The sequence below is a fragment of the Aptenodytes patagonicus genome, chromosome 3 (assembly GCF_965638725.1).
Source record: "Aptenodytes patagonicus chromosome 3, bAptPat1.pri.cur, whole genome shotgun sequence".
NCBI lineage: Eukaryota > Metazoa > Chordata > Aves > Sphenisciformes > Spheniscidae > Aptenodytes > Aptenodytes patagonicus.
In genome coordinates, this window is record NC_134951.1 from 55,710,116 (window position 1) to 55,724,473 (window position 14,358).

At 43.7% G+C, this 14,358-nt stretch overlaps 1 long non-coding RNA gene across 2 annotated transcripts in view; it reads right to left on the reverse strand.

Annotated features, from left to right (window-relative positions):
• Positions 1 to 7,010, reverse strand: part of LOC143158042 (uncharacterized) — a 36,557-nt gene extending 29,547 nt beyond the window's left edge. For both annotated transcript variants that reach the window (XR_012994900.1, XR_012994899.1), the window contains exon 1: positions 6,885 to 7,010. This is a non-coding gene — a long non-coding RNA (uncharacterized LOC143158042). The remainder of the gene's footprint in view (positions 1 to 6,884) is intronic.
• Between the last annotated feature and the right edge of the window lie 7,348 nt (positions 7,011 to 14,358).

Consider the following 14,358-nt stretch of genomic DNA (forward strand, 5'->3'; position numbering starts at 1 on the left):
TACCAACTGCTTACAGCCAACGCTGAGATGTTAAAATAGTTAGGATTTTATTTTCCTCTTCTCTGTTTTGTGGCACAATTTTATGGGGGGTTCACACAAAATGTCATAAGGAATTTTGCTCTTGGGGGAAAAAAGAGAACAGAAATGAAAAACATTCATGTAACTGACTAACAGCTTTGTGTGAGCATTAGTGTTTGAACAGAGGCTGAGACCTGAGCTGTTGCTGGACATTAAGTAAGAAATACATTTTTGATTTGTTTTTCCTCTTAGCTACAGTGATGGAGAGACGTAATGCAGTAAGTGCATTCTGTTGTACCATCCGTGACCTCAATGGAGAGGGAGAAAATGGGCTTTAGCTGTCAGCTTCTTGTCCTATTACAGATTTGAGTTTTACTCCAACATTACTTCCAGTCTAATTGCATTTGACCCGGGCACTCTTGCTGTGCTAGTATCAGTCAGCATAACTGGAGGCCTATGTAACAGCTAGTATTTATAGAGTAAGTATAATTGCTTGCTAAGCCCTAGAAGCATCAGCCTTATGAACTTCCTCATTTTCATTAAAATACACGTTACTTTCCACTTGGCTATGGAGGCAATACAGACAAGGTATTTATGTGCCCTAAGTGGAAGATGCCTGCATTGAGAAATGAAGCTAGGGAAGTAAAAAAGCTTGCCCTATTTAGTGTAAGTTTAAATTAAAAATAGCAGCTTGTGGTCAGGTGTAAAAACTAGTGCATATATTTACTAGCAAAATATTGATACATGCAAATTACTGATGCCCGCATGTTTACATCTTAAAATCACAGAGCTGTTTATATGTTTGTGCAGCTTAGGGCATGTTCCTTTAATTACCTGCTCCCTTCGATGGGGATAAATGCAGTGCTCAACATGTAAAGTTTTGTGTCTGTGCCTTTACAAAGCAAAGTATCTAGATCTGTTTGCTTGCCTTTGCATACTTGCCTAAGTTTTTCTTCAATTTGAGAGGACATTTGGCATTTCAGAATGAAAACCTGCAAGTCACTCTTCTCTGGTATTCTGTTAACGCCTGAAACCACACATAAGCTAGACCTGCAATAGTTTGGGGCAGAGTTTTATTGCTCCAATATCAGGATATTCTATACACAATAAAGTGGACATATGACTTTCATATCTCTAAAGTGATGCCTGGAGCTAGTTGCAGTATTAGTGCTTTCAGGCTCAGTGCTGCACAGTTCCAAGTTCATCTTTAAGGATGATCAGCAACCTCAGCTTGGGGCTTGTGTACACACAAGAGCTGAAAATGTAGAACATTTTGCAGCAGCAAGCTTTGCATTATGCATATCCATTACTCTCCCAACTTGAGGAAAGACAGTGTGTGGGTTATAGCACAAAGCTGTGTGTGTGCTGACCTCAGTTGTCTCTTTCCAGTCATTTTTATGTAATAAATCAAAGCCAGCTATCTTCAATATGCAAGCTGTTTCATTTTCACAATGCAACCTTTCCCTTCCCGCTCAAACTACAGCGTACCAAAAAGCTCTAAACCAGCAGAACGTCCACAGCTATGTGTTGATTCGCATAAGTATTGAAAAACTGAAGGTTCTTGTCTTTTTTTAGCCAAGATAATTTTAAAAGGGAAGTGATCTGTAGAATTTTACTATTCAGGATTCTATTTCATAAAATAAAAAATGAGCCAATGCAAGATCCACCTACTGGGATCCTCTCCTCATGTAGTCCTGTGACTTCCCTGTGATTCACATTTCCTGGGATACCGCATCTTTCCCCTCAAAATAAATCCTATTTTCTGTATTTTAAGCTTTAGTGTAAGATACTCCCTAACAGTATCCCTCCTTCGCCTGGATGCTCAGATGGAAGTTTTTAATTATTAAAGAGCATGAATCAATTATTTCTAGGTTTCTGATAGGTCATGCCTTTCTTTGTCTTTGAGTTTATACATTTTTTCTAGTAAGGACTCTATTTTTGTCCTGGTGCAACGTTGAACATATCACCAGCACACAGCAGTGCACACAGGGCTGTGTGAGCCCTGAACCTCGAAGGGACTGCTAGGTGAACACAGCTGTGGTCCCTCCGATTATATGGCAAAGTGGCTTAGGGCTCCTATATTTTTTCTCTGAAATCCTAGACAGAAAATGGCTGCGTGAAATGCAAAGCATGTGTGCTGTAAGCCTGCTTCAGTTCTGGATGCATCAGACTTTAAGCACATGAGCAGGTGAGTTTTCCAGCTCATGTACATTGAGTCCAACAAATCCAGCTCTGCAGCATATGGATAGCAGAATGGGCAGTCCCAGAGGATTCATTTTCACGTGGAGAAGTGTGGTATGTGTGGGGCTCACTGCGTGCAAGTCCATTTTCCTGAACATCAAGCAGTCAGGTCAGATATACTGCCAGACTTTCTGCAATCCCTTACAAACTCCAGCAGCAAGCTAGTGGAGAGTGGCTCTTGCCCTGCAGCTGGCACAGTAAATGTGCTCCAGCCTTCGGCATTCTGCTGCTTCTGCAAACTGCATCCTCAGAGGCAAATGCGTTCCCCTTCCCTGCAGGTCTGTATGGCCCCATCTCATGGAGGTCATACACTTCTGCTCAGCTGAGATGTGGGAGGCACAGAGGAATCTGTTTTCAGCCAATACCTCCAGTATGGTTTGGCAACCAGGGGCAAGAAGGACCCCTTGTGCATCCTGCAGTGGGGTATGAAGTAGGAGCCCAGTGTGGAGCCCTGACCATCACTGTTCAGCAGCTTCATTAACCACATGCTTCCCATGCATGGCAGCATCTGTGCAGGACTCTGCAGCTTCCTCAAGTTCCCTAGGACTCCCGGCTGTGGTGTTTAGCACAGGACTTGGTCCTGAGGTTTTGCTCCTGACTTTACGAACACAATTCGTCCCCCAGTGAAAACAGTACAATGCCAGATGAATGTAAAGGTTTTGCTCTTCACCTCCTAAAACATCTACGAATGTTACAAAAGCTTGTAGCACTGCATTTTTAATGTGCATCACATCTGTACATCTCTAGAATGATCTGTCTATATGAACAACAGCTGAAACACCTCATTCTGTACGGCTGCCAAAACCCTTTATGTACATCACATTAGTCAACACAGAAGGAACTGGTTATTTTTATAAGGAAGATGCCACCAAATCCTTTTTCAAATATTTAAAATATTTTTGGCAAATCACATTTTTATAATCCTTATACAGCTGTTTCATACTGAAACAAAATATAATACTGTACATGATGAACGTCCCAGAACCTCCCCTCTGATTTCACTAGCTCCTTTGCACAGACACATGAGACTTAGCACAAAAAAAGCAAATAGTTGTGATATAAATCCACATTTCTGTATGCAGTCGTCTTGTTATGCACCACATTGGCAGCATCAACAGCTCTAAAGTATGTGGAGCTAAGGTAGTGCGGGACGATACCACAAGGGTATCGTCCTCCATCCTCCGCATGGAGGAACCCAAAAGGTGAGGTGAAAGGAGAAGCGGAAAAATGCATGGTCTTTCATGGAGCTACTGGGGGCTAGTTTCTCTCCTGGTACTGATCGGCCAGTGGCGAGGGACTGGGGATGCCGCAGGTATCTGACCGCCCCTGTACTTCTGCTGTAGAAACACCTGTGAGATGTGATCTGTGGGGTTGGTGTGACTGAACGTAGGAATGGTCAGACCTGATTAGAGAAGACCATACTTTGTTCATTTTGCAGAAGTGAAACATGGGCCGCCAGCAAGACTCGAAAGGCTGATACTTCTTTCTGCCCTAACAGCCCAGACACCAGTGATCACTCCGGTGCAGCCTATCTTCTTTTCATTTCATTTTTTCTCTTCTTTTCTTCTGTGCCTTGTTATTACCCAATGGATCAAATCGCATTGTTTTATACTGTTCCAGAATACCCATGAATACAGCGAGTAGATTTACTCTAGACTTACACCAGTAGGACGGGTAGCAGGATCTGGCACATTTTCTTTGTGAACACCCTGAACACTTCCTTTCTCTGCCCTCCCAGCTGGGTAGCTTCAGAGCCTGGCAAATGAGAGGCACTATTTTTAATGTCTCATTCAAACAGCAATGTGGTAGAAGTGGCAAATAATAGTTGCTTTCAATACAGGAAACAACACACAGTGCCACTGTTCCTGTTTTATGAACTATATTAAAAAATCTCTTCAAGTTGATTGTAATAATTATTTATGCTACTCCAGCCTATAGACTTTTCATCTAAAAGTTTACTGTTAATCAATGCTGTACTTAAAGCAATTTTTTGTGTGTGCGTATGTCTGTGAATTTTAATATGCTAAAGAACCTACTCAGTAGGGTGTAAAAGGTGATTTGGAAAATAATTTTTTAAGGTAATTCAATAAAATAGCATATATAAATAATATGCTGAAAGCATTATTAATAAGGCTGCCGAATCAAGCACTAAAATGTTAATTTTGCATGGATATCCTTAATATACAACAAAGGCTTTTTTTTTTTTCTGAAACTGGGGCTAAAATAGACAACTTTTCTTTAAATGGCAAAAGGCATGCATTAATGCTAAGGCTACCATGCCAGTCAAATTCCAGTCCCTGCTCAGAGATAAAAAGACATTGCATACTACAAAGATATCAGAAAATAACTTTTTAATATGGGAAATGACATACCTTATTCTCAGCTTTGTTCCAAGAAATGGGATTTGGGCTGATTTTGAAAAAAACACTCAAAAATATAACCAGCCAGAGGAAAGCATTCTGTGTGAGAACATGGAAATTTGGCAGAGAAACAAGCAAATAGAAGCACACTGTTATACTGAAGTGTTGGACAACATTAATAATGGGACGTTTCAAATATCATATAGACAAAAGTAAAGATACAATTAGTTAAATTCTTTTCAAATTAAAGAAAAATAAAGTTATCAACCCCCCTCTGAGACAGGAGGTGTAATGTGTAGGGAGGTATGGTCCTTCACATTTGACCTCCAAGCACTGGAATGCTCCGTGATGCCCAAGCTGTTGGAAGAGAAAGCAAACTCAGAGATGGATGGGGAACAGGGTTAGGAGGAAGCCTATAGTCTTACTGAGCAGAGGAGTATCCAGCTAAACTAAACAGCCCTTATCTTCCTGCTATAGAGGGAAAATAGACACAAATAACTGCTGGCTGAAGCCTCTAGTAATCACAGCTTGGGATATTCAGCACAGTTGCCTTCACAGAAGATCTGTGTGGAGAAACAACCATATTCTACCCTGGAAAAAAACTGCTTCCAGGAGTCAGATCAGGAGATTTTGCATTAATCCTTTCTTTAGCAAATTATGAAAGCACTGTGCACAGCGTGTGTTTACATTGCTGGCAAACTTATCACATGCTGGGCCAAGCACATAGGGTCTGTGGAAACCTGCTGAGAAAATCCTGAAGAAAGCCTAGTGCCCTAATGATGGCAGAACTTGTGCCAGGCAGAGCTGCTGCAAGGAACAGATGAGGTGCGTGCCCTCCTCACATCCCCGCTTTGCTGGTTGGCCCCCTTTTGTATTTGTGGATGTTGAGATGAAGAAGCAGACCCAGACCCATGCAGGATCTCCAGGAAGAAAAAATTCTACAGGGATCTCTTCCCAGAGCTGCTTTTATCCCCAAGCAGTCTCTTATGAGACAAACAAACCCAGGAGCTCTGAGGCCAGCCTACGAGGATGTTAATCATGATTGCTATAAATACAGTGCAGCTCTGGATTGGCTAGTATTTTTGTTCTTTTCACCTTTATCTCAGAGAACAAGAGGCTGAGGAAGTGCATACTCTGTCCCTGACCTATGCTGTCCTAGACATCTGACCAGAGGAAGAGTCTCCATGTGGAGCAGAGAGAGGTTTGAGGGGAGAGGTGGGGAGAGAAGGGTTGCAGACCCAGAAATGCCCTTTGTCCACATAGGAGCAGAAAGATCAACTAGCTGTGAAATTGCTCTTTTAGCAAACCGTGCTTTCTTTTTCACAAAGGTGGTGTTTTCTCACAGAGATCAGGACATGAGAAATCCCCACTTCACTATCTGCTGTTTGATGCCAAGCATTCAACCAAGAGCTTATCTTTTTTGGTGAAAGACAATCCTAAGGAAAAATGCTTAAGTATTTTGTCTTACAATGGTGTCTGAGACCTTTGACCAAAAGGTACAGCTTCCTACCAGAGGCCTCTTCTAGTTTTTTTTTCTCCAGGCTGAAATTATTATTCTGCTATAGAAAGTAAAGGTTTTGCCTCCCTTCCCATAAAAATTCCACCCACTTTAATAGGAAAAGAGAAACATTTATTCTTCCTGTTTCTGATCCCCATCCAGACCTTCACAATCTTGTAATGTGTTTATCCTGGAAAACAGGGAAATATGTATTTTCCCCGTATTGCAGATGATGGAGAATTAAGGCAGAAGTGGACTAAACATCACACGCTGAGCGGAGCCCAGCCCAGCGGCCCCAGGGTTGACACTGCAGTTCCTGAACTTGAGCGAGGAGCTGTGCTCAAGCTGCTGCAGGGCAGTGAGGGAGCGATGCGCTGACAGTCAAACACCCACGCTGTGAGTGTCTGTGTAGACCTATAGCTCCTGCCCTCACCATCACCCCACTGGTGATACCCAAACAGGCTCAGCTTGCAGGTCCCTCACCTGGATAAAGGATCCAGGTAACATGTGGCTACAAAATACCTTTAATACCAGGTGTAGTGTAGCCTTGACTGTCTGTAGGTCAAACACAGGCTGTGGGATGTGCCTGGTCAGGCCTGGAAGATGAAGGAGGGAGAGTCATGCAAGGAACGAACCCATTCCCTCTCTGCTTCGTGACAGACCCTGGCTCCCTTCTCTCTTCCCAGGAGAGCAGGGCTGGGCTGCACACACTCAAATCTACCTCCTCACCACCTTCCCATATGAGAGCGTTGCTCTCCCCTGCTTACCTGTCCCCCGCTCCTCCCGGCAAGCGAGCAGAAGGGTAGGGTTGGCAGCGGCAGCTCCTGCCACAGGGATGTTTGAGGAGGGCTGCTCTGTTCGTGGTGGGGAAACACGGAGAAGGAGGTGGCTGCCAAGGCAAGGGAAGGGGGATGTGGAGACAGATGGCTGTGTGCACAGGGAGCATTGCCTGTGTGGGGAACAGCATGTGGGAGGTTGCACAACTTGGAGCTGCTCCCCCCCAAGCAGTCCAAGCTGGATCACTCCTGTGGGCACTTACACGGTGATAATAATCTCCTTCCCTGGATGACTATGCCAGTGCGGAGTGGCCACACAACCACTGACCTCCCGATGCGCTATATCTCTTCTTTCTACCCTTTGGTTTTGATTTGGGATTTTTCTGGATGCAGCACTCCTTTCTGATTATTCTGGAAGCACTTGGGTGATTTGTAACAGTAATAATGTATGGTAGGTTTGGCTGGGAAAATTCTGTTTAACAAAAAATGTTGAGGTTTTGAAACTTATTTTTGTTCTGTGTTGGAATAAAATCAAAGTCTTCCAAAAACTGTTTTGGAAACTGAGCAGAGCAACCCATTAGGGACCCACTGGGAGGTAGGAGGTCCTTGTTTGGAGCTGAACACAATAGGATTATGGGTCTGGGTCTCTCCTGCCCTAAAAGTGGGCCCTAGGCAGGGAGTATTCAGAGGTGCTGCTCCTTTGTTCTGGTTCAGACTAGAAATTCCATTCTGGATCTCATTACGGAAAACCAATATATTTTCATTAGAAAATTTCATTGCAATATATTTGTATTTTCTTTTGAAAAACTCCAGGTCAACCTGAAATTGAGGCCATGCCACAGAAAATAAGTATGCAGGTTCTCAGCATTCATTTCATTTTTCTTCTAAGTATGTATTAGGCTGCATCGTTTAACTTGGTGTTTATTTTTTTACTTTTAAAATGTACCATTTACAAAATAACAATATAAATCAAAAACACAGCAACTGAACTTTTGTGGGAAATGGCCTGGCTCGTCTCTCAGACACTGCTTGCCAGCTTCATTTCAGAAAATTATCTGACCCTGGAGCTGCCTTCAGAAATGCACTGAAGGGATTCCAAGGCATGTACGAGATCAGTAAAATTATTTCAGGAGCAACAACAACATGGTTCTCCACCTCAGGGCTCAGTCAGGCTGGAGGCATGAGCCAACAGCAATCTTGTGAAATTCAAGGAGGATCAATGCAAACTCCTGGACCGCTGAGGGGATAACCCTGCAAGGGTGTAGGCTGGGGGCAGCAGGGATGGGGAGCAGCTCTGTGGGAGGTGCTGGCACCCTGGAGCACCACGAGCCATGCAGGAGCCAGCAGTGACCAGGCAGCAGGAGCACAGTCCATCCATCTAGGGATGAGATTATGCTCCTCTGCTCTGCCATCATGAGACCTGAGGATATAGTGCCTGGTTTTGGGCCCCCCGTGATACAAAATGTGGACAAAATGGCGTGAATTCAGTGAGGGGCTCCCAAGCTGGTAGGGGCTGGAGCAGTTGCCCTGCGAGGAGAGGCTGAGGGATGAGGCTGGTTTGCAGAGGTGGCTCGGGGGGGTCTGACAGTAACCCCCGGTACCTGCGGGGAGGTGGTCAAGAAGAAGGAGCCAGGCTTCTTACAGCAATGAAGCAAGAGCTCTGATTTTGCTGTTATGGAGCCCATTCTACAACAATTCTGTTGCCATTTCTGAGAAAACTGTGCACTGATGGTTGTGTGATTTGTCAGTGCTTCTTCTTGACAGTCCTAGAAAGAAAGGGCCACTTTATGTGGATGGAAGGACAGGACATTTCACCTCCTCCGGTGAAGGGAAGAGCACTGCTTGGGGAGCAGCAGGAGGCACGGTTCCTAACCTGGATCCCTGGATTTTGAAGCTGCCACACAGTGGAGAACATGTATCTCTATTGCATTTTTTTAAAAGGATGGGGGAAGCTTTGCTGCCACATACACTCCACTGGAGGCCCAGGGGAAATACCTGCAGCCAGCATTTTGTTTAAAATGGCAGTGAAATTTCACACACCCACACCTCCCCACCCACAACTACTTCAGCCTGACTCCTGAAAACATGGTCTAGCCCTAGAGATGGAATAGATCTATAAGATCATCTCATCCATCTCTCTTCTAATTCAGAATTGTGTCCCATAATTTCAAATGCTTTGGTCAGTTAAGTCTGAACAGATTCCTGTTTTCCAATTTCTTGAAATACTGTTCCCCAATAGATGTCACTGTTTAGTAAATGTCACATGGAAAAAAACACTTTAAGTTATATCATTCTTAAGAGAGACATTTTATGTTGCACTATCTTGTATCGTGAACTGGTAAGAAGAAATAAAGTGTACATACTCCTTTCAGAGTGAGGAAGGATTTTCTTCCATTGACTTTGTTTTGTTTTGGTTTTACTTGCTGTGTATATAACAGATATTTATAACATGATCCTAGTCTTCATGTAATAAAATCAATTTGGACTCAATTTCTCAATCTTTGATTGGATCAATCTCTTTGCAAATGAATCCACTGAAAATGAATTTACCGCATGAGCCTTTTTTCCCATTCGGTGGAAGTGTCTTATTTCACTATCAATTATGTATGACAATCTAATACAGGCCTGCTACATACATGCAGGTGGGAGACCACTTTGCCCATTAGGGGGCATTAATGACATTTATTCCTCATTTCACAGAAGGCCTTTGTCATAATATCGCCTCTAATCCTATTTTCCATGTCTAACAGGAAATATATTAATACTTGCTTCTTAAAAAAACGTTGCAGCTTCTTCTTGACGTTGCCCCAGGCTTATCTTCAGCCGTGTGCAGCTGGGGCTGAGAACATGCTCAGCATTTGGAAGAGAGGAACTGGGGAGTTACAGCGAGAAATGTTTCTGTCTGAGGGGAAACCAGGCTACAAGACTCTGCTGCAAATTTCAGCCCTCCAAAGTTGTGGGGCTTGCTGAACCAGACTTTTGTTTCAGCCCCGGAAAATGACAGGAATCCTTTGTGCAAATTGGGTGCAGATGTGGGGCTGGGTATCGCACATCACCCACATTCTTAGCTGTTTGCATGTCAGATTTCATTTGCGGACCATATCCAATTTTCAAATTGCACTCTATTTCTTCTTCGGTTGCAGAAGCAGCAGCAACTGTGGCCAAATCCCTCTTGCTCCCTGGCTGGTGGGAGGGGACCCTGTTTGGGAAAAAAGGTGTTTGCTTGCCCTGCTGTGTCCCCGCAGGAGGGAGGGAGGGAGGATCGAGTTCGGGAGCAAGGGCTGGAGCAGAGCGCACCCAGGCGTGTGGGCGCACGCTATCCCTTCATGATGGGTGTCCTTCCCAGTGTCGTGGGGGATCCCCACATGTGAACACGGGGTTGGGCAGAGGGCCAGCAGGACCATGGCCATGCGCCCTCGCCAGCAGTGCCCTGACCCAAACTCCGCACTGTGACACATCCATCATGTGCTCTCCTGTGCACTGGGTGGCTGCCTGTGCTGCACAGTAAAGCTAGAAGATGAGGCAAAACCAAGTTTCCTTAAGGCTAGCTGTTTCGTAGCTGTATTCTGGGTGTGCTTTCGTACACGCACAGCGTGCAGAGTATGGAGGAAGGTGCTGCTATCTACCAGCAAAGCATTCCACTTACCCACGGAGGGCTGGGCTGTTCCAGTTTATCTTCTATAGAGTACATTTTTGTTGTCTGCAACGGATAGAGAGGAGCCCTGAGGGAATTAATAAAGCTCATGCTGAGAAGTTTTAACTTAGACATGCATAAGGAATAAATTATTTTTTAATACATTTTTTAAGAAGCACTTTTTTGGCTCAAAACCATCATGCCTGGTATGTTTATAAAGGCACCCGTAGCATGCTCCGGTTAAGAGTCTGTCAGTGTTTCCACTGTAAACCCTCTTTTCAGAGGTTTATATTATAATTCCAATATAAAATTCAATCCAGGCAAGAAAAAACTGGCATCGGTCTTGGCCTGGAAGTGATGTTCTCTTTAATGGTTTTTTTAATTTAGTTTTTCTCTTATCAACATTTGATTAATGTTAATTAATAAGAATGCTTTCATCTTTAATCATTGTTAAACTTAAAATGGTATCCTGGCGAGGTACTTGGGGTACAAATGAACTTCTGGGTGTTTTTCGTACTTGCACAGCTTAAAAACATTTTCAAAGCTCTAGTTTGAATTTTGTAAGCCATGAACTAATTTTCCGCAATGCCCTACTATAGCCTTTAGGATAAAATATTATCCCAAGTGGGAACTGTAATGACCAACTCCCACTGAAGCTCTCTAACTATCCCCCTAGAAGTGCTATTGGGCATTTTGCAGTTTGGACTCCTGGCCCTGCCGCGCAGCTGTCGCAGTCCCACTGGCAGATGATGTACGGTGAAAGCTCACTGGGTAAAGTTCAGCTCACCAGCAGAAAGTGTGCTTAATTGGCATCACTGAGAGGAGGAGACTATCACATACACCAACCCTCCCCTTGTACTTTTTTTCCCTCTCTTAAACACGCACGCTCACAAGACCTCCATGGGAAGCAAAGGGCTCAAAATTACATTCACCTATTTTTAAAAAAAAATTAATATGAGTTTTAAATAAAAAGCTTTATAGTTCAATATCTGCTCATGAAAGCAGACAAATCCAGTGTTAGCCCAATGATCCAGTTGCACCCTTATCGGCTTCTTTGTGCCTATAGGCTTTATAAAAGTCTCTCAGCACTGGCTAACGTTATACAACATATGCGTTGCCTGCAGTACCTCAGCACAACAGGGCAGATTAAGGACAGAGTTTCCGCCTACCCTTTGAAGATTTATATCAGACCTTTTAACCTCCTGTGAAAACAGTTTGGCGATTTAATTCTTTTTATGATAGTCAACAACAGCTTTTATACTTCCACAAACACTGTGTAGCTCTCATGCCGTAAACAGTCATAAATTCAGCCAGACTTCTCCATATTGGAGCAAGGCATGACAGAAAGCAACGGGGCTCAAGGTTTTGCGAACTTTCTCTCCTGCCAATTGGGGTTCACAAGACTTGTTGAGTTTGTAAACTTTTCCCTCCCCTCTAATCCTCTTTTCACCCCAATTTAAACAAACAAATATGCTTGGGTTTTTTTCTGCATTTTACATTATGATCGGGAGAACATGCTTGAAATTCAGGACTGACACATATGGAGACCATATACAGTGCAATATATCTGTGGTCCGCTAGTCCTTCACCTCCCTCACTGGGCTGAATACTGCGCATGTTAGGAGTTTCAAGACAGCCTCCCTAGAAGGCATGTCTGTGATATGATATTGAGCTTTCCAGCTTTTATTCACCAAAGAAAGTCTACCTAGCTGTGTTTTGGGTCTCCTATTGTCATTTCCACATGCCTTACAACTATGAGTGGATGCATTACACACTACATTACTAAGAAGTACTTTTATGGTCGTGGAGCTGAATCAGAGAGAGATTAAATGACTTGGTGAAAGTCACACAGGAAATTTGTGGCAGAGCCAAGAATTTCCTGAAAGCCAACCTACTGTTTTTAATTATTGTTTTTCTAGTTCTTCTTTGGTAGTATTTAAAGTTGAGGTGAAGCCTGTATTGAGTATTCATCTCTGTATATATACTCATTAAGAGAAGCTCTGCAGACGTTTCTCTAAAGAGCATCTCTAAGTAGGGAAAGGAGACAAAGGGCAGGAGAAAGGACTCATTAGCTGCACCCCACGCACGTGTCAGAAACTAAAACACAGAGCCAGCAATGCAGTTTGCTCCAGGCCACACAGGAAGTTTGCAGCAGAGACAAGGAATTTAATCTACATCCCCCGAATCCCAGTCCAGCGCTTTCAACATCTTCCCTAACCAGTTCATATTTCATATGATATGCAGTCTATACTGTATGGCCTCGGATTTTTTTTTTTTTTTACTCTCTCTTCCTCTCTGAAATAATGTAATCCAGGAACATTTGCACTGAACTTTTGAACCTTTGATGTTTAAGTAGGTTCGAAATTAAGCAAACTGTGTTTCCATGTTGTTAATTGGAATCACTCTGCCTGGATCTTTTAGCAGCCTCCACATGGTTAACTTCAAACTCCCATGTCAGCCCAAAAGAAAAAAAAAATCAGGTCCCATTAAATGTGTTAAACATTTTAACTGTACAAAATGGGGACTGAGGTAGATCTTTTGAAAACTGAATCAGGAGAACGACAGGCGTCTGTGTATATACTTCCTCCTGCCTGGGTTGAAGGTCATTATTTTGAACTAATAGCTGACCCCTTTGGCCTCTGGAAGGCCATTATGCTTAATGGCCTGAGCTAATTTGCTGTGCTACAGGGTTGGCTGATCTTTATTTTAATCTCCTGCACCTTCTCCTGCTCTTGTGGGGAAAGCAACTGCTCTGATATAATCCAGTTGGCACCAAATTGCCTACGGGAGGGAACAGGCGAGCTGCTATGAGATAGGACTGTACAGTAATTTACTGAGGTTGATTCTCCTGGCAAAAAAAAAGGGAAGGAAAGGAAAGGTATATGCATACATGCGCACATCCATACATATGTAAGAGAGTGGGAGAGCAGGAGAGTGAAGCTGGGTAGAGGGAAGGAAAGTGCAAGAGAGGGAATGAGGAAAATTGTGAAAAACAGACACACACTTTCACAAGCAAATCTAGATTTCTAACCACATTTTCCTTCCTTTGAGCCACTTTGGAAGAATAACGCCTAAATGATTTGCTGCCAGGAAACAGAAATAACTTTGCTAGTACTCTTTCTCACAAAATCAAGTACCTATTTGAAAAGCAATATCCCTTTGCCAGCCACGCATGCCCATGTCTCTTCCAGCATTACTGAAGAGGCTGTCATGAATGACTGGTTTAAAAATCAGCTAAACTAGAAAGCAAACACACAAAGAGCATCAGCTGCTACAGACACATTCTCAGAGGTGAGGCAAGGTCTCATTGGGTGCTGCTCTCACAACCTTTGTCCAGACAGAGGGATTTTTGTCTCCTTAAAAATCCCTCAGGGTCCTCAGCCCAGGGACGAGGGAGGAAAATTTGACCCAGGGAGGAGCAGCGTTGCTTAGGTGGGGTAAGGGGCTCCACTGCCAGCGGGGCTGGGGCTGCAGGGGTGCCGGGCAGAGAGGGAGATAGGCTTTTGTCCCCTCTTCACCCTCAGCATTTTTCCCCTGCTCTGAATGGCAGTATGTCGCAGAGCCTTTTCTTTCGGTCTTACCTGACATAATTTGTCTTTGCTCCTTCCTTTGCTGAATCCCATCTGCTGCACATGTCCTGTGCCCTGAGCAAGTGGGGGAAATAATGAAAAAGTGTCAAGTCAGCAGCAAACCGAAGATTTTACAGTATGCGAGAGCTTGCACGTTGAGGAACAAAGCTGCTTTACATATGTGTGTTTTTGTATCTGCAGTCACACATGCATGAAATACCCCAGAAATGTGCACAGCATGACCGACTATTGCAAATTACAG